Here is a 22,939-nt window from a genome sequence, read left to right as displayed (position 1 = left end):
CACTGGAAGGGAGACATCCCAGTGGCAGATGTAGGGAGAGTATTGTGGGCATACTCAACCCAAGGCAACTGAGAGGCCCAGGAGGTGGGGTTGGAAGAGACCAGACAGCGTAGCGTGGATTCCATCTTCTGGTTGGCTCTCTCCGCCTGACCATTGGATTGGGGGTGAAAACCAGATGTGAGACTGACTGTAGCTCCAATGGCCAAACAGAAGGACTTCCAGACAGCAGAGGTAAACTGAGGGCCACGGTCGGAAACGATATCACTGGGCAAACCGTGGACCCTGAAAACCTCCTAACCAGGATCTCGGACGTCTCCGAGGCAGAGGGAAGCTTGGCAATAGGCACAAAGTGGGCGAACTTGCTGAATCTGTCCACGATAGTCAGAACGACCGTGTTCCCCTCAGAAGCGGGCAACCCCGTGACGAAGTCCAGGGCCAGATGCGACCATGGACGCCGGGGAATAGGAAGGGGGTGAAGTAGTCCAGAGCTGGGCCGATTGGTACTCTTATTCTGCGCACACACTGGACAGGCAGCAACAAAACCCCGAGTATCCTCGGCCATGGCAGGCCACCAAAAACGTCTGCGAAGAAACGCCATTGTCCGAGCCACGCCAGGGTGACAAGCCATCTTGCTGGCGTGGGACCATTTGAGGACAGCAGGACGAACCGACTCAGGCACAAACAACCGACCGGGTGGACCGTTACCGGGACCGGGCTGAGTCCGAAGGGCCGCCAGCACCTCCTCCTCAATCTTCCACATGACTGCTCCCACGACGCAGTTCCGGGGGAGAATTGTCTCGGTCTTGGACCCACTCTCCTCCGTCTTGGAGAACATCCGGGACAAGGCGTCCGCCTTGCCGTTCTTAGATCCAGGTCGGAACGTCAGGGCAAACTTGAATCGTCCGAAAAACAACGCCCACCTGGCCTGCCGGGAGTTGAGACGTTTAGCCGATTGCACGTAAGCAAGATTCTTGTGGTCAGTCCAGACAATAAACGGTTGCTCCGCCCCCTCCAACCAGTGGCGCCACTCCTCCAAGGCAAGTTTCACCGCGAGAAGCTCCCGGTTACCCACATCGTAATTCCTCTCTGCAGGCAAAAGGCGACGAGAGTAGTAGGCGCAGGGATGGAGTTTACTGTCCGTGGAGCAACGCTGCGACAGGATGGCGCCAACTCCCACATCAGATGCGTCCACTTCAACGACGAACTGACGGGCCGTGTCCGGTTGAGAGAGAATCGGTGCGTTGGTGAATCGCCTCTTCAAATCCAGAAACGCTCGATCCGCCTCCGGATTCCACTTGAAGGTCCTGATACTGGAAGTCAAGGCAGTTAATGGAGCGGCCACACGGCTGTAATCCCGGATGAATCTGCGGTAGAAATTCGCAAACCCCAAAAATCTCTGGAGCTGCAATCTCGTACCGGGCTGGGCCCATTCCAGAACCGCTCTAACCTTCTCCTGATCCATCCTAATCTCACCCCTGGAGATGATGTACCCGAGAAAGGATGTCGTGTGGGCGTGAAACTCGCACTTCTCGGCCTTCACGAACAGGCGATTCTCCAACAATCGCTGCAGAACCTGCCGGACATGCTGGACGTGGTCGGAAGGTTCCTTCGAGAAGATAAGAATGTCATCCAGGTAAACAAACACGAAGAGACCGATCATATCTCTCAGGACGTCGTTCACCATACTCTGGAATACCGCTGGAGCATTGGTCAGTCCAAACGGCATCACCTGATACCAAGTGACCCATCGGTGTATTGAAACCCGTCAACCACTCGTCCCCCTCTCTGATCCGGACCAGGTGATACGCATTGCGTAGGTCTAGCTTGGTGAACACCGTAGCACCCTGTAAGGAGTCGAAGGCAGAACTCATCAAGGGCAGGGGATACTTGTTCTTGACCGTGATGTCATTCAACCCCCGATAATCAATACACGGTCGAAGAGAGCCATCCTTCTTACCCACAAAGAAGAATCCTGCCCCCAGGGGGTGATGACGAGGGACGAACGAGACCCGCAGCTAGGGACTCCTTGATGTAGGTCTCCAACGCCTCACGTTCAGGTCGGGAGATACTGTATAACCTTCCCTTGGGGTAGACAGCTCCAGGGACCAGGTTGATGGCACAATCATAAGGTCGGTGGGGAGGAAGTGACAGAGCCTTCTGCTTACTGAAAACTTCCCCCAAATCGTGATATGTCTCGGGAACCAGGGACAAATCTGGGGGTTTAGCCTCAATCACCTGACTGGGAACCGAATGGGGGCAGGCAGTCTTGAGACAGTTAGCATGACAATCAAGGCTCCAACTTCGTTACCTTGCCCGTCACCCAATCGAACGTGGGATTGTGTTCCTTCAGCCAGGGGTATCCAAGAACCAGAGGAACATGGGAAGACGGCAGAATGAAAAATGAAATCATCTCAGAATGATTCCCCGACAACCGCATCTTAACCGGCTCAGTCCTCATCGTGATACGTGCCAGACTACTGCCGTTCAGAGTGGTCGCTTCAATGGCTTCCGGCAATTGCTCCTTGGAAAGCCCCAGCTGTTCCACCAACTCGGCATCAAGAAAGCTTCCATCGGCCCCTGAATCGATAAAAGCGTTAAGCGCTAAGCTCTGATTCCTGTTCACAAGGGTAGCCGGGAAGCGGGGTCTGACAGAGGTACTGAGAGGTTGAAACTGGCTCGCTAAAAGTCCTCCCAACTTTAGCGAGCCGGGCAGTTTGACGACCGCCGGGAACAAGTGGAGATGTAATGTCCCGGCGACCACAGTAGAGGCAGCAGTTGGTCTTACGTCTATGTTGACGCTCCTCCTTGGTTAACCCGTGCCGCCCCACTTGCATGGGTTCAGAATCGGGAGAGAGGTCCTCTCCACTAATCCTTTGTGGTGGAGAATGATCGACGTGTTCTGGTCCACCACCCGACCCGACTGGGAACTGAGAAGCTGATCGATTGGACGGACCCCATTGCTTCTCCCTCCTTCGCTCTCGGACTCGATTATCCACCCGAATAGACAAGGCTACCAAGCTGTCCAGGTCACTAGGCTCCGGATAGGAGATCAACTCATCCTTGAGCTGCTCCGACAGACCCTGGTAAAAGGCCGCTTGCAAAGACTCCTCGTTCCACCCACTCTCCACAGCCAACGTCTTGAACTCGATCACGAAGTCGGCCACGCTGCGAGTTCCTTGGTGAAGAGAAAACAGGCGCCTAGCTGCGTCCCTCCCTCGGACGGAATGGTCGAAGAGCTTCCTCATCTCGGCCGTGAACCCCTGGTATGAAGCCATGCAGGGATCCTGTCGTTCCCAAACGGCTGAAGCCCACTCCAGCGCTCGACCACGCAGCAACTCAATCACAAAGGCTATCCTAGCCTTGTCTGTGGCATAAGAGTAGGGCTGTAGATCGAACACTAATCCACACTGCATAAGGAAGGAACGGCATCTTCCCAGCTCCCCTCATATTTATCCGGCGTCGGAACCTTGGGCTCACGGAGGGACACAACTTCAGAAGCGGCAGGCGAGATGGGTGAAACCGGTAGTGGGTCCTCCACCGGACACTGGCGTTGGTTCTGGACCTCCGTCAGGCCGGTAGAAAGGTTCCGAACTGACAACGCGATCTCCTGTAGTACCATGCTATGATGGCCCAACATCTTCTCCTGCTGGGTAATGGCATGGCGAACAGAGTCCAGGTCCGCTGGGTTCATTATTGGCCGGATCGTTCTGTCACAGTTCCCTCAGCCAGAACCCAGAAGCAGACCAGGACAAGGAGAGTTGAACGAAGGTGAGGGTTTATTTAGATACAAAAAGGTGCAGAATAATCCAGGGACAGAGCGGGCGGCGTGGATGAGTTGTTGGGGGTGCAGTTCTAGGTCCAGTGATGGCTCGGCAGCCGCCGACCATCAGGCAGAGGTGGGGTGAAGGTTCCGGACGTGTGACTGCAGATGGGACAAAAACGGAGGTAAGGAAACAATAACCCAACAAAGTACAAAACAACAAAACTCACGTAAGATACTCTAAACTGATACTCAGAACACCTACTGTTCATGGCTAACGATCCGGCAGGAACTGGATGTTTGGCCAGAGCCTAAGAAGGGTGATGATGAGGACCAGGTGTGCAGATTGCTGATGGGATGCAGGTGCGGAAAACCAGAGAGCTCCCCGGAGCGTTCCCGAACCCTCGGGAAACTGGAGACTACGAACAAAAACACTAGTCACCAGACAGGACCCGACTCAGACTGCCGGGATCGTTACAGTATCAGCTGTCCGGGTGGCTGGTCTCAGACGATCCCGCAGGTGAAGAATTCGAATGTGGAGGTCCAGGGCTGGCGTGGTTACACGTGGTCTGCGGTTGTGAGGCCGGTCGGACGGATTGCTAAATTCTCAAAAACGATGCTGCTTATGGTAGAGAAATTATCATTAAATTCTCTGGCAACAGCTCTGGTGGACATTCATGCAGTCAGCATGCCAATTGCACTCAAAACTTGAGACATCTATGGCAGTGTCTTGTGTGACAAAACTTCACATTAAAAGTGGCCTTTTATAGTCCCCAGCACAAGGTGCATCTGTGTAATGATCATGTTGTTTAATCAGATTCTTGATATGCCTGACCTCACTAACAGGGATGTATACACATTTATGCATTTGAGAGAAATAAGCTTTTTGTGCGTATGGAATTTTTTTTGGGATCTTTTATTTCAGCTCATGAAACATGGGACCAACACTTTACATGTTGCGTTTATATTTTATATATTGCTCAGTGTACATTCCCTCAAATCCTAAAGTATTTCCTTTAGTTTTATTAAATGAATTGTTACTAATCAGGGTATTTTAATACAAGAATACATCAAATGACTTTCTATTTCCCATTGTTTTTCTGCATTTTGGACATTTGTGAGAAAAACATTTGACTGATTTGAAAACATGGAATGGAAGGCCTGCTGAGTGAAAGTTGCTGTCCCTTCTAGTCTCTAGCTTATGCACTGCAGAGACTACTGTCAGGACAGGTTGATTTGGTATAATACAATAAATTAGGTGCGCTGGAGGCCACATCCATGCTAAAACCCCTCAGACCAATCAGCCACCCTGTCAGAAAGCATGAACTCTGTAGTCCCATAATGCCTCCACTTGTCTGGGATAGCAAATCTGCCATAACACAGGGTGTCAGTAGGGACAACAGGGAGGGGGACACGTGTCACCTCGGCACAGCGGAGTGAAAGAGAGGGGATCTGTTTGGATAGTCTTCCTTAGCTAACAGGCGTTTCTACTAGAAGCTCATTAAAACTAAATGTGAGTGTGTGCCATGTGTGCCACACTCGGAGGGCAAACGATGTGCTCTACAAAAGGTGACCTCGATACAAACTTTTAAGACAGTCTTGGTTAAGAGGAAGACAGCGTGCCTCGCTTGTTTTTGATATTCATGCCACACATTCCTTACAAAAAAAACATGTTACATTTGCAGTTTCACATGTGAACATCGCATGGTCATAAGTGAAATAGCTGTTTCCACATGTTGAGCTTAAATTTCACTTGAAACCATATATTCACATGTACTAATTTTAGAGTTCACATGTTGAGAAAAAAGAAGAAACCCGCACACTGCTCTTGCTAGTATCACTGCTCTTTATTAAGCTTACATATCGGCCTCAAGGCCTTCGTCAGAGCTCTGTGTGGGGGTTTCTTCTTTTTACTCATCTTATTCAATTGTTACCATGCACATGCAACAAAGATAGCTCAGATGTGCGAGTGCCTTTAGAATTTTGAATGAGAGTTCACATGTTAACACCACCTTTTCACGTGAGAAGAATAACATGTTTTCACACCTTACATGTGAATTGCAGTTGCATATGTGAAGTTTGTGGTTTCACATCTTAAACACTTTCTCATGTGTAAATCTCACGTTCACATGTGATGGTGAAATAGTGTTATTCTCCTCACGTGAAAAGGTGGCGTTAACATCCCACATGAAAAAAGACTATAGTATAAATAATATAGAATTCACTGTAGTGTTTTTGCGGACTAAAGTGTTTTTGCGGACTAAAGTCTGCAAAAACACTACAGTGAATACTGTAGTATACTGTATAATTTACTGTTAAGTATAGTATAAATATTGTAGTAAAAGAAAACTGTAGTATATAATATAGTAATTCATGTTTTTGTGGACTTTAGTATACTGTAGTATTTACTATAGTGTTTTTGTTTTATTATATTTGACAAAGGTGCAGGCTTTCTCCTTGAGGAAACCTAAATGGAGAAATACTAAAAGAGCACATTTTCCATAACCTGTTGGTAGGTAGGACTGGGGTCTTAACAGATAGATCTGCTCTTTTCTATAAACTGTAGGGATCCCAATATATGGTCTATACTTGGCATATATGTTTCTCACTTATGGGTGGCACAAATTGGGATATGGGCAGGGTACATGCAAATTAAATACTATTGTATTTACTATAGATTTTTTTTAAAGTGTAGTGTTTTTGTGGACTGTACTTTTTTTGCGGATAGTACTGTAGTATTTACTATAGTATTCTACAGTATACTACACCATTCTATAGTAAGTGCTACACATGATCAAGGGATACTACAGTGTGTAGTATTGTATTCTACAGTATACTACAGAATTAGTACTGTACTATTCTATTGTAAACTGTAGTATTTTTTCATGTGAGATGATGCAGTAGCAATGTTTCCCCATATGGAATTGCAGCCTGAGTATAACAATACAAGTGCGATAAAAATAATTATTTCCTATTTCTGAGCCTCTCTTCTTCATACGTTGTTCAGTGACCATTGGAAGAAGCCCAGTGAAAAGAACAGAGAAGCTAGTGCTCTGTGTGTCCTTATTTATCCTGTTTAACATGTTAAAATAGCGCTGTCAGAGTTAATCAGATACATTACAAAAAGTTAGCTTGAGTTAAGTGCACAACATTTTTTTGTTTCCGCATTGTCTAAAGCATTCAAAAATACACTGAAAACATCAGAAATACAGCTAAAAACAATAATGCTATGTCAAAACAAGTTTACTTTGAGGTTAAAGAAAGTGAGTTCATCAATTTAATAGGATTTTCCTTACCGTTACTTTGAACAAAATCAATACGTCAATATTCTTGTAATGCTTTTTGTATAAAAAATCTTAAATTACAGCTCAATTTTAACAAATTATGAATTTGCGATTAATCTTGATTAATCACAGCAAATCCTGCGATTAACTCAATTACATTTTCTTTATCGTTTGACAGCCCTAGTTAAATGTGAAAAAGCGGACACGAGTCGGTCAGTGTTGGCCCTCTAGGTTGAATGGTCAAGACTTCTCCTGTGGTAGCCCCAGGTTCTAATCCTGCCCGCTACAAAAACACACATGTGAAACATAGGGAAACCATGTGTCTGAGTCGTGTGAAAAATGAACAAGTGAAACTTCACACGTGTCTGAACATCACATCTGACTCACGTCTGTTTTTGTTTGGAATTGGAAGATGGCACCGTACTGTGTGGCTGCCGTCTTGCATGCTCCAACCCAACATCGCTATTTTGTGATTCTTTTTGAGTTTCTTTACTTTTGGTGCACAAAATGCATCCACTATCATGTCCTTTGATCAACTAAAACTTTTGAATATCAGATCGGCAGTTACTAACCTCTATTCCAGCTTCAACTTCTGACTTCGACTGACTTTTTTCCGTCCGGGTAGTTGTTGCCTATGCTAGCTTCAAGTGCTAGTTTCAAGTTATCAAGTGTGTCCGACAGTGTGCGATTTATATTTATTGAAATTGAAAGTGTATTACGCTGGTAAAACGTCACAACACGTTCTAAACCACTCTGGTGACAAACATATTTTTTTCCTTGTCTCCAGTCGTCCCATGGCTGTGTTTTGCTACCACTGAAGACAGTGAAGATTGCCCATTCTTTTGTTTTTGTAAGGACAAAAAAAACAGAAGCAATGGGAGAACCATTTCAAGTAAGTAAATACAGGTTTAAAATGTAAAAAGAATAAAAAAAAGTATTATTATTATTAGCTAGCTAGCTATCTGGCTACAGTAGGCCACTTTGTAGGCTAACTTAACTGAGCTGCTAGCTAGCTAGCTTTACACAATGTTTAGCTAAGTGAATTAAATGGCATCAGCTAGCTAACGTCGTATTTGCGAGCTATCTTGATGTAATCATTGTAAATTAAAAACAGTCTCAAAATGAATTTATAGATAATAGCCATTGAAGAGGGTGAAATTGTAGCTCCAGCGTTCAGTAAAGGGAGAATGTAGGCTACTGGATTGGGCAGGTAACTTTGTGGGAGGACATTCTGAAAATATTTTTCAGTTCCAGTCCCTAGAGGGGGAAACTTTGAGGACAGAGAGATAAAAGCAACATAATATTCAGTGCGGTCTAATTTGAGTATAATGAAGCCTGTTTCTTTGTGATGTTTTCTGTCCTCAGATATGAAAAGCTGTGAAAGCCTGTTTGCAGATGAAGAGAGAGGTCCCAATGAATGCCCCTAAAGACTAAGGGTATACAGTGCATTCAGAAAGTATTCACACCCCTTGACTTTTTCCACTTTGTTACGTTACAGCCTTATTCTAAAATGGATTCAATTGGTTTTTTCCCCCCTCATCAATCTACACACTATACCCCATAATGACAAAGCAAAAATACAAAATGGTTTACAGACATAAAAAAAACGGAAATATGACATTTACATAAGTATTCAGACCCTTTACTCAGTATTTTGTTGAAGCATCTTTGGCAGCGATGAAAGCATAGAGTCTTCTTGGGACACCTGTATTTCGTGAGTTTCTCCCATTCTTCTCTGCAGATCCTCTCAAGCTCTGTCAGGTTGGATGTGGAGCGTCTCTCCAGAGATGTTCAATCATGTTCAAGTCCGGGCTCTGGCTGGGCCACTCAAGGACATTCAGAGACTTGTTCCGAAGCCACTCCTGCGTTGTCTTGGCGGTGTTCTTAGGGTCATTGTCCTGTTGGAGGGTGAACCTTCGCCCCAGTCTGAGGTCCTGAGCGCTCTGGAGCAGGTTTTCATCAAGGATCTCTCTGTACTTTGCGCTGTTCATTTTTCCCTCGATCCTGATTAGTCTCCCAGTCCCCGCTGCTGAAAAACATCCCCACAGCATGATGCTGCCACCACCATGCTTCACCGTAGGGATGGTGCCAGGTTTCCTCCAGACGTAACGCTTGGTATTCAGGCCAAAGAGTTCAATCTTGGTTTCATCAGACCAGAGAATCTTGTTTCTCATGGTCTGAGAGTCTTTTAGGTGCCTTTTGGCAAACTCCAAGCGGGCTGTCATGTGCCTTTTACTGGAGGAGTAGTTCCATCTGGCCACTCTACCATAAAGGCCTGATTGGTGGAGTGCTGCAGAGATGGTTGGCCTTCTGGAAGATTCTCTCATCTCCACAGAGGAACTCTGGAGGTCTGTCGGAGTGACCATCGGGTTCTTGGTCACCTCCCTGACCAAGGCCCTTCTCCCCCGATTGGTCAGTTTGGCCGGGCGGCCAGCTCTAGGAAGAGTCTTGGTGGTTCCAAACTTCTTCCATTTAAGAATGATGGAGGCCACTGTGTTCTTGGGGACCTTCAATGCTGCAGACATTTTTTGGTACCCTTCCCCAGATCTGTTCCTCGACACAATCCTGTCTCTGAGCTCTACGGACAATTCCTTTGACCTCATGGCTTGGTTTTTACTCTGACATGCACTGTCAACTGTGGGACCTTATACAGACAGGTGTGTGCCTTTCCAAATCATGTCTAATCAATTGAATTTACCACAGGTGGACTCCAATCAAGTTGTAGAAACATCTCAGGGATGATCAATGGAAACAGGATGCACCTGAGCTCAATTTCGAGTCTCATAGCAATGGGTCTGAATACTTATGTAAATAAGGTATTTCTATTTTCTAAAAACCAGTTTTTGCTTTGTTATTATGGGGTATTGTGTATACCTTGATGAGGGAAAAAAAATTTTTTTAATCAACGTTAGAATAAGGCTGTAACGTAACAAAATGTGGAAAAAGTCAAGAGGTCTGAATACTTTCCGAATGAGGCAAACCATATACCAGATGCCCTTTAAGTGCTGACATATAAAATTGTTTAGTGCAAATCCAACCCTTAGTATGAAAATAAGGAGGTGACAATTAGGCTACAGGAGATGAACATTACAGATAAAGTCAAATGAACCTCATAAAATGTTATTTCATTCATTTTAGCAATGTTGCTTGCAAAATGATTGCAGTTGTTCCCATCAATAGAGCAACCATGTACTTTCTATGTATCATTGACCCTGGATAAGCTAGCACCTGGGCTAACACAGCTAACCTTTTAGGTCAATAATTTACTGTTTTTATAAAAAATGTGTTGACTTTATAATCGTGAGAGAAATGTAACTAGCTAGTAGCTAGCTAGTTAGTTATACCTAGGTAGCTTACAAGGTTAGCGGACTTTCCTCAAAATTGTGGCTAGCTACTTCTTGTCTCTCATGCTAGCCTTTACAGCCAAATATCACTTCAGAAACATCAACATTTTAAATATTGATTTGGCCTGCATTGTAGATTTGGCCTGCATCTTGCTGCAGCTTTAGCTCATCTCAAAATAACAGATAAATGCTGTGAAAACCAGCGTGCTGCAAACGTTCTAAAATGTTTTGTCACCAGTACTTGTTTTGTTGATATTTTTTGTCCTCACACACTAAATCTGGTGAGCACCTTTGGAGCTCCGCCCAAGCAAGACATTTGATTGGTTTGACGTGTTGCGAGGCATCACTGATTTACACCGGGTTCCGACCCCTCTTTAGCTGATTTCTGCCATGGAACTTCCCCAGGCTTCCCGCTCTAGGGAAGCCTGGTTCACGACAAGGCTACTCGAGAGTAAACGCTGGCGAAAAAGAGGCAGGAGAGCGGGCATCCTGGCGATATAAGGCGAATGGAAAACTGGCCATCACTTCCCTCCATTCTATTGGACTTCCTTACGGGTTGACCCCAGGTGGTAAGAGTAGGCAACAACACAGTCACTTGATAATAAGATGGATGACCTCCGATCGCGGATTTGTTATCAACGGGACTCTCGTAAATGCAATATTCTCTGTTTTTCAGAAACATGGCTTTCGGACAAGGCTATCCAACTCGATGGACATCGGATTCAGGGAAATCCAGAGGGGGAGGGGTATGTCTCTTCATCAACAACAAATGGTGTGCAGACTCTAGCCCAGTGGAAGTCTCGACCTATTGTTCTTAGAATACCTGATGGTCAAATGCCGAGCCTTCTACCTCCCGAGAGAGTTTTCATCTGTTATCGTGACTGCTGTATATATTCCACCTCAGGACAACAAGATGGCACTTGACATACTGTATGAAGCTATAAACAAGCAGGAAACCATGCAACCAGAGGCTGCTTTTCTTGTTGCCGGTGATTTTAATTCTGCGTCAATAAGACACTTGATGCCCAACTTCTATCAACACATCTCCTTCACCACTAGGGTTGATAAAGTCCTATACCACTGTTACTCAACCCACAAGCAAAGCCCTCCCTGGTCCCCCCTTTGGCAAATCAGATCATGACTCCATACGTACGCTTCCTGTTTACAAACAAAATATCAAAACAGGAAGAACCTGTGACGCGCTCCGTAGAAAAATTGTGTACCAGAGCAAAGGCTATGCTGCAAGACTGCTTTGCTAGCGCTGACTGGAATATGTTCCGTGACTCTGCCGATACTGTCGACGAGCTAACCACCTTCGTCACCGGCTTCATCAGGAAATGCATCGCTGACATCGTCCCGACAGTCAAGGTTCGCCCCTTCCCCAATCAAAAGCCCTGGATTAACACTGAGGTGTGCACTAAGCTAAAGGACAGAGCTACCGCTCAGAGGGCTATCGCAGAAAAACCCTGAGGCTATGGCTGAGGACACGAACGTGTTCAAGAAGTCCCGCTACAACCCATCAAACAGGCAAAAGGACAATATCGGAACAACGTGGAATCCTATTATACCGGCACTGATGCTCAACGCATGTGGCAGGGGCTACATTACATTACGGACTACAAAGGAAGCCCTAGGCTTGATCTGCACAACGATGCCCCTCTACCAGACGAACTCAATGGCTTTTATGCACACTTTGACAAAAACCACACAGAGCCCTGCATGAGGGCCTCCCCTGATCCGGAGAACTGGGGGATCTCTCTCTCCGAGGCTGATGTGAGCAAGGTTTTAAAACCGGTCAACAATCGTAAGGCCGTAGGGCCAGGCAGTGTTCCAGGGCATGTCCTCAGGGCATGTGCAGACGAGCCCGCAGGCATCTTCACTGACATTTTCAACCTCTCCTTGTCCCAGTCTGTAATCCCTATGTTTCAAGCTGACTACCATCATTCCTGTTCCCAAAAACTCTTAGGCATCCTGCCACAATGACTACCGCCCTGAAGCACTCATATCTGTAATAATGAAGTGCTTTGAAAGGCTGGTCATGGCACACATCAACTCCATCATCCCAGACACCCTGGACCCACTCCAATTTGCATACCGCCCCAACAGATCCACAAACGACACAATCTCAATTGCATTCCACACTGCCCCCTCCCACCTAAAAAATAGGAATACAATGCCTTCAGAAAGTATTTATGTCCCTTGACTTATTCCACAGTTTGTTGCGTTACAGCCTGAATTGAAAATGGAATTTTAAAAAATTTCTTCCTTTTTTTCCCCATCTACACACAATACCCCATAATGGGGAGTTATTAGAAATGTACAGTCGTGGTCAAACGTTTTGAGAATTACACAAATACTAATTTTCACAAAGTCTGCTGCCTCAGTTTTGATGATGGCAATTTGCATATACTCCAGAATGTCATGAAGAGTGATCAGATGAATTGCAATTAATTGCAAAGTCCCTCTTTGCCATGAAAATGAACTTAATCCCCAAAAAACATTTCCACTGCATTTCAGCCCTGCCACAAAAGGACCAGCTGCCATCATGTCAGTGATTCTCTCGTTAACACAGGTGAGAGTGTTGATGAGGACAAGGCTGGAGATCACTCTGTCATGCTGATTGAGTTAGAATAACAGACTGGAAGCTTTAAAAAGAGGGTGGTGTTTGAAATCATTCTTCTTCCTCTGTTAACCATGGTTACCTGCAAGGAAACACATACCGTCATCATTGCTTTGCACAAAAAGGGCTTCACGGGCAAGGATATTGCTGCTAGTAAGATTGCACCTAAATCAACCATTTATCGGATCATCAAGAACTTCAAGGAGAGAGGTTACATTGTTGTGAAGAAGGCGTCAGGGCGCCCAAGAAAGTCCAGCAAGCGCCAGGACCGTCTCCTAAAGTTGATTCAGCTGCGGGATCGGGGCACCACCAGTGCATAGTTTGCTCAGGAATGGCAGCAGGCAGGTGTGAGTGCATCTGCACGCACAGTGAGGCGAATAATTTTGGAGGATGGCCTGGTGTCAAGAAGGGCAGCAAAGAAGCCACTTCTCTCGGGAAAAACATCAGGGACAGACTGATATTCTGCAAAAGGTACAGGGATTGGACTGCTGAGGACTGGGGTAAAATCATTTTCTCTGATGAATCCCCTTTCCGATTGTTTGGGGTATCCGGAAAACACCTTGTCCGGAGAAGACAAGGTGAGCGCTACCATCAGTCCTGTGTCATGCCAACAGTAAAGCATCCTGAGACCATTCATGTGTGGGGTTGCTTCTCAGCCAAGGGAGTGGGCTCACTCACAATTTTGCCTAAGAACACAGCCATGAATAAAGAATGGTACCAACACATCCTCCGAGAGCAACTTCTCCCAACCATCCAAGAACAGTTTGGTGATGACCAATGCCTTTTCCAGCATGATGGAGCACCTTGCCATAAAGCAAAAGTGATAACTAAGTGGCTCGGGGAACAAAACATCAACATTTTGGGTCCATGGCCAGGAAACTCCCCAGACCTTAATCCCATTGAGAACTTGTGGTCGATCCTCAAGAGGCGGGTGGACAAACAAAAACCCACAAATTCTGACAAACTCCAAGCATTGATTATGCAAGAATGGGCTGCCATCAGTCAGGATGTGGCCCAGAAGTTAATTGACAGCATGCCAGGGCGGATTGCAGAGGTCTTGAAAAAGAAGGGTCAACACTGTAAATATTGACTATTTGCATAAACTTAATGTAATTGTCAATAAAGGCCTTTGACACTTATGGAATGCTTGTAATTATACTTCAGTATACCATAGTAACATCTGACAAAAATATCTCATAACACTGAAGCAGTGAACTTTGTGAACTCCAAAACGTGTGTCATTCTCAAAACTTTTGACCACGACTGTATTAAAAATGAAATACAGAAATATCTCATTTATATAAGTATTCAACCCCCTGAGTCAATACATGTTTGGTTCACCTTTGGAAGCGATTACAGCTGTGAGTCTTTCTGGGTAAATCTAAGCTTTCCACACCTGGATTGTGTAACATTTGCCCATTATTCTTAAAAAAATTATTCAAGTTCTGTCAAATTGGTTGTTGATAATTGCTAGACAACCATTTTCCGGTCTTGCCATAGATTTTCAAGTAGATTTATGTCAAAACTGTAACTCGGCCACTCGAACATTCACAGTCTTCTTGGTAAGCAACTCCAATGTAGATTTGGCCTTGTGTTTTATGTTATTGTCCTGCTGAAAGGTGAATTAATCTCCCAGTGTCTGGTGGAAAGCAGACTGAACCAGGTTTTTCGCTAGGGTTTTGCCTATGCTTAGCTCCATTCCATATTTTATTCGAAAAACTCCCCAGTCCTTAACGATTACAAGCATAGCCTTAACATGATGCAGCCACCACTATGCTTGAAAATATGGAGAGTGGTACTCAGTAATGTGTTGTATTGGATTTGCCCCAAACATAACACTTTGTATTCAGGACAAAAAGTGAATTGCTTTGCCACATTTATTTGCAGTATTACTTTAGTGCCTTGTTGCAAACAGAATGCATGTTTTGGAATATTTTTATTCTGTACAGGCTTCCTTCTTTTCACTCTGTCAATTAGGTTAGTGTTGTGGAGCAACTACAATGTTGTTCATCCATCCTCAGTTTTCTCCTATCACAGCCTTTTAATGTCACCATTGGCCTCATGGTGAAATACCTGAGCGGTTTCCTTCCTCTCCGGCAACTGAGTTAGGAAGGACGCCTGTATCTTTGTAGTGACTGGGTGTATTGATACACCATCCAAAGTGTAATAATAATGCCACCATGCTCAAAGGGATATTCAATGTCAGTTTTTTATTTTTAATTTATCTTCCAATAGTTGCCCTTCTTTGCAAGGCATTAGAAAACCTCACTGGTCTTTGTGGTTGAATCTGTGTTTGAAATTCACTGCTCGACTGAGGGATCTTACAGATAATTGTATGTGTGAGGTATAGAGATGAGGTAGTCATTTAAAAAAAAAATCTTGTTAAACACTTATTGCACATACAGCGAGTCCATGCAACATATTAAGTGACTTGTTAAGCACATTTTTACTCCTGATCTTATTTAGGCTTGCCATAACAATGGGGTTGAATACTTATTGACTCAAGACATTTCAGCTTCACATTTTTTTTAATGTCTAAAAACATAATTCCACTTTGACATTATGGGGTATTGTGTGTAGACAGGTGACAAAACAAATCTCAATTTAATCCATTTTAAATTCAAGCTGTAACACAACAATATTTGGAAAAAGTAAAGGAGTGTGAATACTTTCTGAAGGCACTGTACCTATGTAAGGATGCTGTTCAGAAAGTCTACCAAGCTCGGGACCCTGGGACTGAACACCTCCCTCTGCAACTGGATCCAGGACGTCCTGACGGGCACCCAGGTGGTAAGAGTTAGGCAACAACACCTCCGCCACGCTGACCCTCAACACGGACAACAACCTCTCCCTCAACATCAGCAAGACCAAGGAGCTGACCGTGGTCTACAGGAAACAGGGTGGCGGGTGCACACCCTCATCCACGTCGACGGGGCCGCAGTGGAGAGGTTCAAGAGATTCAAGTTCCTGTGTCCACATCACTGAGGACTTAACATGTACCTCTAAGAAGGCACACTAGTGCCTGTTCTCCCTCAGGAGGCTGAAGCAATTTGACATGGACCTTCAGATCCTTAGGAACTTTTACAGCTGCACCATCGAGAGCATCCTGACTGGTTGTATCACAGTCTGGTATGGCAACTCAGAGGGCGGTGCGGACGGCCCAGCGCATCACTGGGGGTGAGCTCCCAGCCATCCAGGACGTACATGCCTGAAAAATTGAAAAAGACTCCAGCCACCCGAGACATGGACTGTTCTCCATGCTTCCGTCCGGCAGGGCGGTACAGGTGCATCAATGCTCAGACCAGACTCCTAAACAGCTTCTATCCCCTGGCCATAAGACTGTTAAATGGCCAACAATACTGCTCCCCCTCACACCTACGCTGCTGCAAAAATGATTAGATGTATTACTACCACTAATGCATTTGTTCACTGATTATTGATTGCCATTACCATTAGTATCTATCTATCTACATTTACATTTTACATTTTAGTCATTTAGCAGACGCTCTTATCCAGAGCGACTTACAGTTAGCTTTTGAGGAGAGGATCGCAGTTCCACATTCTACACATCAATGCTTGAAGATGTGATTGATCAGAACACTCACGATCAGTTGTCACAATGATTGCAAACAAACGTACGCAAAACCTTACACAATTATTTACAATCCATATATGCTAAAGGCAATTATTTCAATATTACTGTCTTATCATATTATTACAAATACTAAACAGGCTAAACAAATGCTGTATCAAGTAAGAGAGGCTTGGTCTATCCATTTCCCTTTAAGGGGGACTTGGGCCCCGTGAGTGCTCTGGGGAGCCTTACATGAAATGGGTGAACTAAGGCAACAGGTTGCCAATTGTTTTCCTATCAGTTTATGGGTCCTTAAAATGCAAAATCCACTGAGAAACTATATTTTGGTATTTTTTTTTCATCAGTCCACTGATAAAGTCCCAAAATGTTTTGCATGTCAGCAGTCAAGTTTCAAGATATTGGACTTTCAAGAAGCAAAGTGTCACCGGCCACATTATCATGATGCAAAAATGGCTATCATTTACATTTACGTCATTTAGCAGACGCTCTTATCCAGAGCGACTTACAAATTGGTGCATTCACCTTATAGCCAGTGGGATAACCACTTTACAATATGTTTTTTATGTTTTTTATTTTTTTTGGGGTGGGGTAAGGGGGGATAGAAGGATAACTTTATCCTATCCCAGGTATTCCTTAAAGAGCAGCTGAACTGTACCAAATAGTAAGATAGTCTGCATGTTGTATTGTTTTGCTTTAAATAGTCTAAAAATTAATGAAGCGGCTAACACCTAAACGCAGAAACAAAAATCAAAAAATATAGGTATTCTTAAATATGTAACTACCTTGTGGGGAAAAAAGTATTTAGTCAGCCACCAATTGTGCAAGTTCTCCCACTTAAAAGATGAGAGAGGCCTTTAATTTTCATCATAGGTACACGTCAACTATGACAGACAAATTGAGATTTTTTTTCTCCAGAAAATCACATTGTAGGATTTTTAATGAATTTATTTGCAAATTATGGTGGAAAATAAGTATTTGGTCACCTACAAACAAGCAAGATTTCTGGCTCTCACAGACCTGTAACTTCTTCTTTAAGAGGCTCCTCTGTCCTCCACTCGTTACCTGTATTAATGGCACCTGTTTGAACTTGTTATCAGTATAAAAGACACCTGTCCACAACCTCAAACAGTCACACTCCAAACTCCACTATGGCCAAGACCAAAGAGCTGTCAAAGGACACCAGAAACAAAATTGTAGACCTGCACCAGGCTGGGAAGACTGAATCTGCAATAGGTAAGCAGCTTGGTTTGAAGAAATCAACTGTGGGAGCAATTATTAGGAAATGGAAGACATACAAGACCACTGATAATCTCCCTCGATCTGGGGCTCCACACAAGATCTCACCCCGTGGGGTCAAAATGATCACAAGAACGGTGAGCAAAAATCCCAGAACCACACGGGGGACCTAGTGAATGACCTGCAGAGAGCTGGGACCAAAGTAACAAAGCCTACCATCAGTAACACACTACGCCGACAGGGATTCAAATCCTGCAGTGCCAGACGTGTCCCCCTGCTTAAGCCAGTACATGTCCAAGCCCGTCTGAAGTTTGCTAGAGTGCATTTGGATGATCCAGAAGAGGATTGGGAGAATGTCATATAGTCAGATGAAACCAAAATAGAACTTTTTGGTAAAAACTCAACTCGTCGTGTTTGGAGGACAAAGAATGCTGAGTTGCATCCAAAGAACACCATACCTACTGTGAAGCATGGGGGTGGAAACATCATGCTTTGGGGCTGTTTTTCTGCAAAGGGACCAGGACGACTGATCCGTGTAAAGGAAAGAATGAATGGGGCCATGTATCGTGAGATTTTTGAGTGAAAACCTCCTTCCATCAGCAAGGGCATTGAAGATGAAACGTGGCTGGGTCTTTCAGCATGACAATGATCCCAAACACACCGCCCGGGCAACGAAGGAGTGGCTTCGTAAGAAGCATTTCAAGGTCCTGGAGTGGCCTAGCCAGTCTCCAGATCTCAACCCCATAGAAAATATTTGGAGGGAGTTGAAATTCCGTGTTGCCCAGCAACAGCCCCAAAACATCACTGCTCTAGAGGAGATCTGCATGGAGGAATGGGCCAAAATACCAACAACAGTGTGTGAAAACCTTGTGAAGACTTACAGAAAACGTTTGACCTGTGTCATTGCCAACAAAGGGTATATAACAAAGTATTGAGAAACGTTTGTTATTGACCAAATACTTATTTTCCACCATAATTTGCAAATAAATTCATTAAAAATCCTACAATGTGATTTTCTGGATTTTTTTTCTCATTTTGTCTGTCATAGTTGACGTGTACCTATGATAAAAATTACAGGCCTCTCTCATCTTTTTAAGTGGGAGAACTTTCACAATTGGTGGCTGACTAAATACTTTTTTCCCCCACTGTATCTCCTCAATCACTTCTCAATGACTACCGTACTCCAAGCCCTGGTGCTTGTGTTCTGTCTGCAGTGCTAACGTGGCAACAGGATCTTAGCTAGACAGATCAGCCTTGTCAGCTGTCCATTGATATGTTTCATCCTGTACTTCCAAAACAAAAAAGGCTTAAAATCATTAGTCCCGCTTAATACGTCTCGAGATGAACGTCCGTTCCCTAATCAATTCAAAATGCATTTCTCGTACTAAGACCACGAGCATGTAACAAGTATATAATTAGACAGCAAACAATGCATTTGAATACATAACAGGTACAAATTTCACGTGTAAATGAAAACGTAAGCCGGCCTTTCTTTAGCCGAAGCATACTCATCAAAAACCCTAATCACCATCCAAATTATACACGACATCAACCATCAATAATTTCCAATGACAACAGCATTTAAATTAGTTTTCCACAACGTACCTGTAAAGCAAAAGCAGAGAGTGCAAACTAATTCCTTGGAATAGGCAATGCTTTAAGCATACAAGGAAACCTGTTAGAAATGTTCAGTCTCGTAAAGTATCAGGTACTTTAGGTTATATTTGGAGTGTATTAGAAATTCAAATCAATGCAATATAAATGGAGGGGGAGTGGTTGTCAGCAGTTATTACTACACACAGTAAACAGGCTGACAATTTGTTGTGGTTCATACATACATGTCAAGTCATTTCAACCGGTCTGTCTGCAACCCCTATGGTTCAATTTATAGACGTGCCACTGCGTAGAGATTGCATCTAGAGGTAGATGGTGTTAACTCTGCTGTCTGTGTCTGTTAATGCATTTGTCTTATTCCTACCCTATCCACTAACAATTAATCAAAAACACCTTTGGAGTAAAATAATAAACAGCTTGGAGAAACAGTGCTAAGATAAGATGACCACCGCTATACTATAAATGTCAAGTTGTATTGCCATTTTATAATGATGCATAATTGGATGATAGATTGGTGGAGTGGCTTTTAAATCGGACAGTGACTATGGTTACCATTTGTCAGTGACTATGGCTACCATTGGTCAGTGCCATGTTAGGTTGGTTGCAGTGATAGTTCCTAGACGTCAACAGTGCAGAGGAGCTGACTGCCAGGCTGGGCTGACTCCATTATGGTCATCTTGGGCTTCTTCCTGGTTTCCTCCCTCTCCTTAGCCAGTTTCCTCATCTCCTCTTGCAGTTTGTTCAGGATGTGAAGATTTGGCCTGTTCTTTTTGGCATACTGCTGAAGTTCAATCACACTCGTCTGAATTTTCCTTTTTCACCATCTAATTACTCTCTCTGCCGTACATGCGGAGCAGTGACCCCCAGTTCTTCACGTGGGGGTGCAGCATCTGTAGGATCTTCTGAGACGCCAGCTGCTTCCCCACACGCTTATTCTTGCACCATCCGCGCACGGTGTGCTTGCCACACATCATCACATATTCACTCTTCTGGTTCTTTCCTGGGATCACCTCAAACTTGATGCTGGTGTCACCCATTCCATGGTTTCTCTTAAGGCACTCGTGTAGAATCTGATATGGCGAGAGTAAGCCTGCTTTATTGGTCAGTTCGTACACCCTTGAATCTTCAATACTGATATTATTAAAATACTCCAGCTCATCCCCTTCTACCAGCTTCTCCTCAGACGTCTGCTTCACAAAGTCAGGGATGAGGATCTCCAGTGTGGCTTGAGCAGCTTTATTCTTGGCAAGTTTTTTACTGCTTGCAGTTCCTGTGCCATATGTCGCTCCCTCTATAATGACAGAGGCTCCAAAGGGTTCACTTGGGTTCTCACATTCAAAAAAGTTGTAAACAGGTCGGACCTTTAGGACACGTTGCAAACTTCAGATTTCCCATTTGGGTTAATGACAAACTCTTTCTTGGTGGGGGTATCTGATACAGACAGAGTGATGAGTTTCTGGTTGGCAGGCAGAATGGGTCTCTCTGACTCAGCCTGTTTCCTCTTGATGTCCCTGTTGAACTGCCTGCGCTCTGCCCAAGTATGGAACTTCTTCACGGTCACTATCGATTCATCTTTGCACACCTCCACCTTGGCCCTGACCTGTCCCAGAGCCCCCTGGGCCATCTCAAAGGAGTGGGGCATCTTGCCATGCAGGACAGGGCACCCCTTTATGGTCCCAACTGTGACCAGGCCTGTCTCTATCTCCGCCTCCACCTCTCCCTCCCCCAAGCCCACAGTGGTAGCGTCCTCCTGGGCCGTGGAGTCAGGCTCGTCTGGTCTCTCCACGGAGTCTGCCTCCTCCCCAGGCTTCACCAGAGACACTTCAGCGTTGGGTGTCACCTCTCCGTTCTGTTCCCTTTCCTCGTGATCCTTCATCTTCCTATAGTGCAGGCAGGGGATGCTACTGGTGGGAGGGTCGCGTTTCCTGATGCTCCCGGTCCCCAGAAAGTAAGGTCTGGACCAGGTCACCACTCTGGTCTCTCTGTGCAGGTAGACTGGAATGCCAGAGTTATGGAATGTCATGATCCATCCGTCAGGTAGTAGCTTAGTGGGTGGACGCCCACGACTCTTCAGGACTGTCTTAATTTTGGTCATCATGGGCTGAACACCTCCCTCCACATCCCCGTCGGATGCGTGGTCACTGTCCCCTGCATACTCAGCAGCCCCCTCTGCCAGGCGCATCTTTTTGGGCACAGGCATTGCCTCCTCCAGCAGAGCGTCTACATCACTGTCAAAGTCCTCCTCATAGGAGTTATTTAGGTTAACTTCGTCAGCGTGCTCCTGTTGAACTTTGACCTCTGACCTGAACCCCCCCTGCTGCAATCCTCCAGGAAGTCCTGACTGAAGTCCTCCAGCTCATCTAGGACCGCAAACTCCACTTTGTTCTCCAGGTCTGCCTCCGCCTCCTCCCCTCTCCTCCCTGCACTGACACCGACCACCCCATTCCCCAGCCCTGACCTACTATCCACAGCCCCTGGCTCTGTATCAGCATCATGAAACTCACCATTAAGGCCCTCTGAGCTGGTCTCCCCTCCACCACCACACTCCTGACCTATTCCTGTGTACAGCACCTTCCTATCTTTGCTCCAGCTGGTATCTACAACGCTGACACTGATCTTAATGTCTCTGAGTAACTTGAGGTCTGGCAAGAACTTGGTGACGGGGGGTGCGTGGCGGGCTGTTGTAGGGCACGGGGTGCTAGGTTCGGCCTCATCTGACAGGTTATTAATGAAGGTTATGGAGCCCTTGGTGTGGAGCCCCAGGCCCCCTGCTGGGGTGTGTGTGTGTCCATCACCACCAGAGCTAACGTCCATTTCCTCTGCGTCACTGGACGTTTGCAGGGGGGGTGGTGGAGGCTGCGCTTTACCATTAAGGCCCTCTGAGTTAAAATCATCAGGTGGCTCAAATGGTAAGGGGGATAATATTTCATCTATCTCCATGTTGACTGCGTCTTATGAATCATAAATACAACTGCTCTATGGGTCACACTGATTCTTGTTTTGGCTATATATTTGATCTATCTATCTATCTATCTTGCTTCTGGTCATTATTACTCCTATTTACAAGTACACTATATATACACACAAAAGTATGTGGACACCCCTTCAAATTAGTGGGTTTGGCTATTTCAGCCACACCCATTGCTGACAGGTGTATAAAATCGAGCACACAGCCATGCAATCTCCATAGACAATCATATGCGCTCAGTGACTTTCAACGTCGCACCGTCATAGGATGCCACCTTTCCAACAAGTCAGTTCGTCAAATTTCTGCCCTGCTAGAGCTGCCCCGGTCAACTGTAAGTGCTGTTATTGTGAAGTGGAAACGTCTAGGATCAATAACGGTTCAGCCGTGAAGTGGTAGGCCAAACAAGCTCACAGAACGGGCCTGCCAAGTGCTGAAGCGCATAGCACGTAAAAATTGTCTGTCCTCGGTTGCAACACTCACTACAGAGTTCCAAACTGCCTCTGAAAGCAACGTCATCA

General features: G+C 45.2%; 1 pseudogene; it reads right to left on the bottom strand.

The window, feature by feature from the left end:
- Nucleotides 1–19,705: 19,705 nt before the first annotated feature.
- Nucleotides 19,706–22,393, bottom strand: LOC121573729 (annotated as a pseudogene).
- Nucleotides 22,394–22,939: the final 546 nt, after the last annotated feature.

Source organism: Coregonus clupeaformis, chromosome 9 (genome assembly GCF_020615455.1).
Source record: "Coregonus clupeaformis isolate EN_2021a chromosome 9, ASM2061545v1, whole genome shotgun sequence".
NCBI lineage: Eukaryota > Metazoa > Chordata > Actinopteri > Salmoniformes > Salmonidae > Coregonus > Coregonus clupeaformis.
The sequence above is the reverse complement of the archived record's forward strand: the minus strand, read 5'-3'. Positions and strand labels throughout refer to the sequence as shown.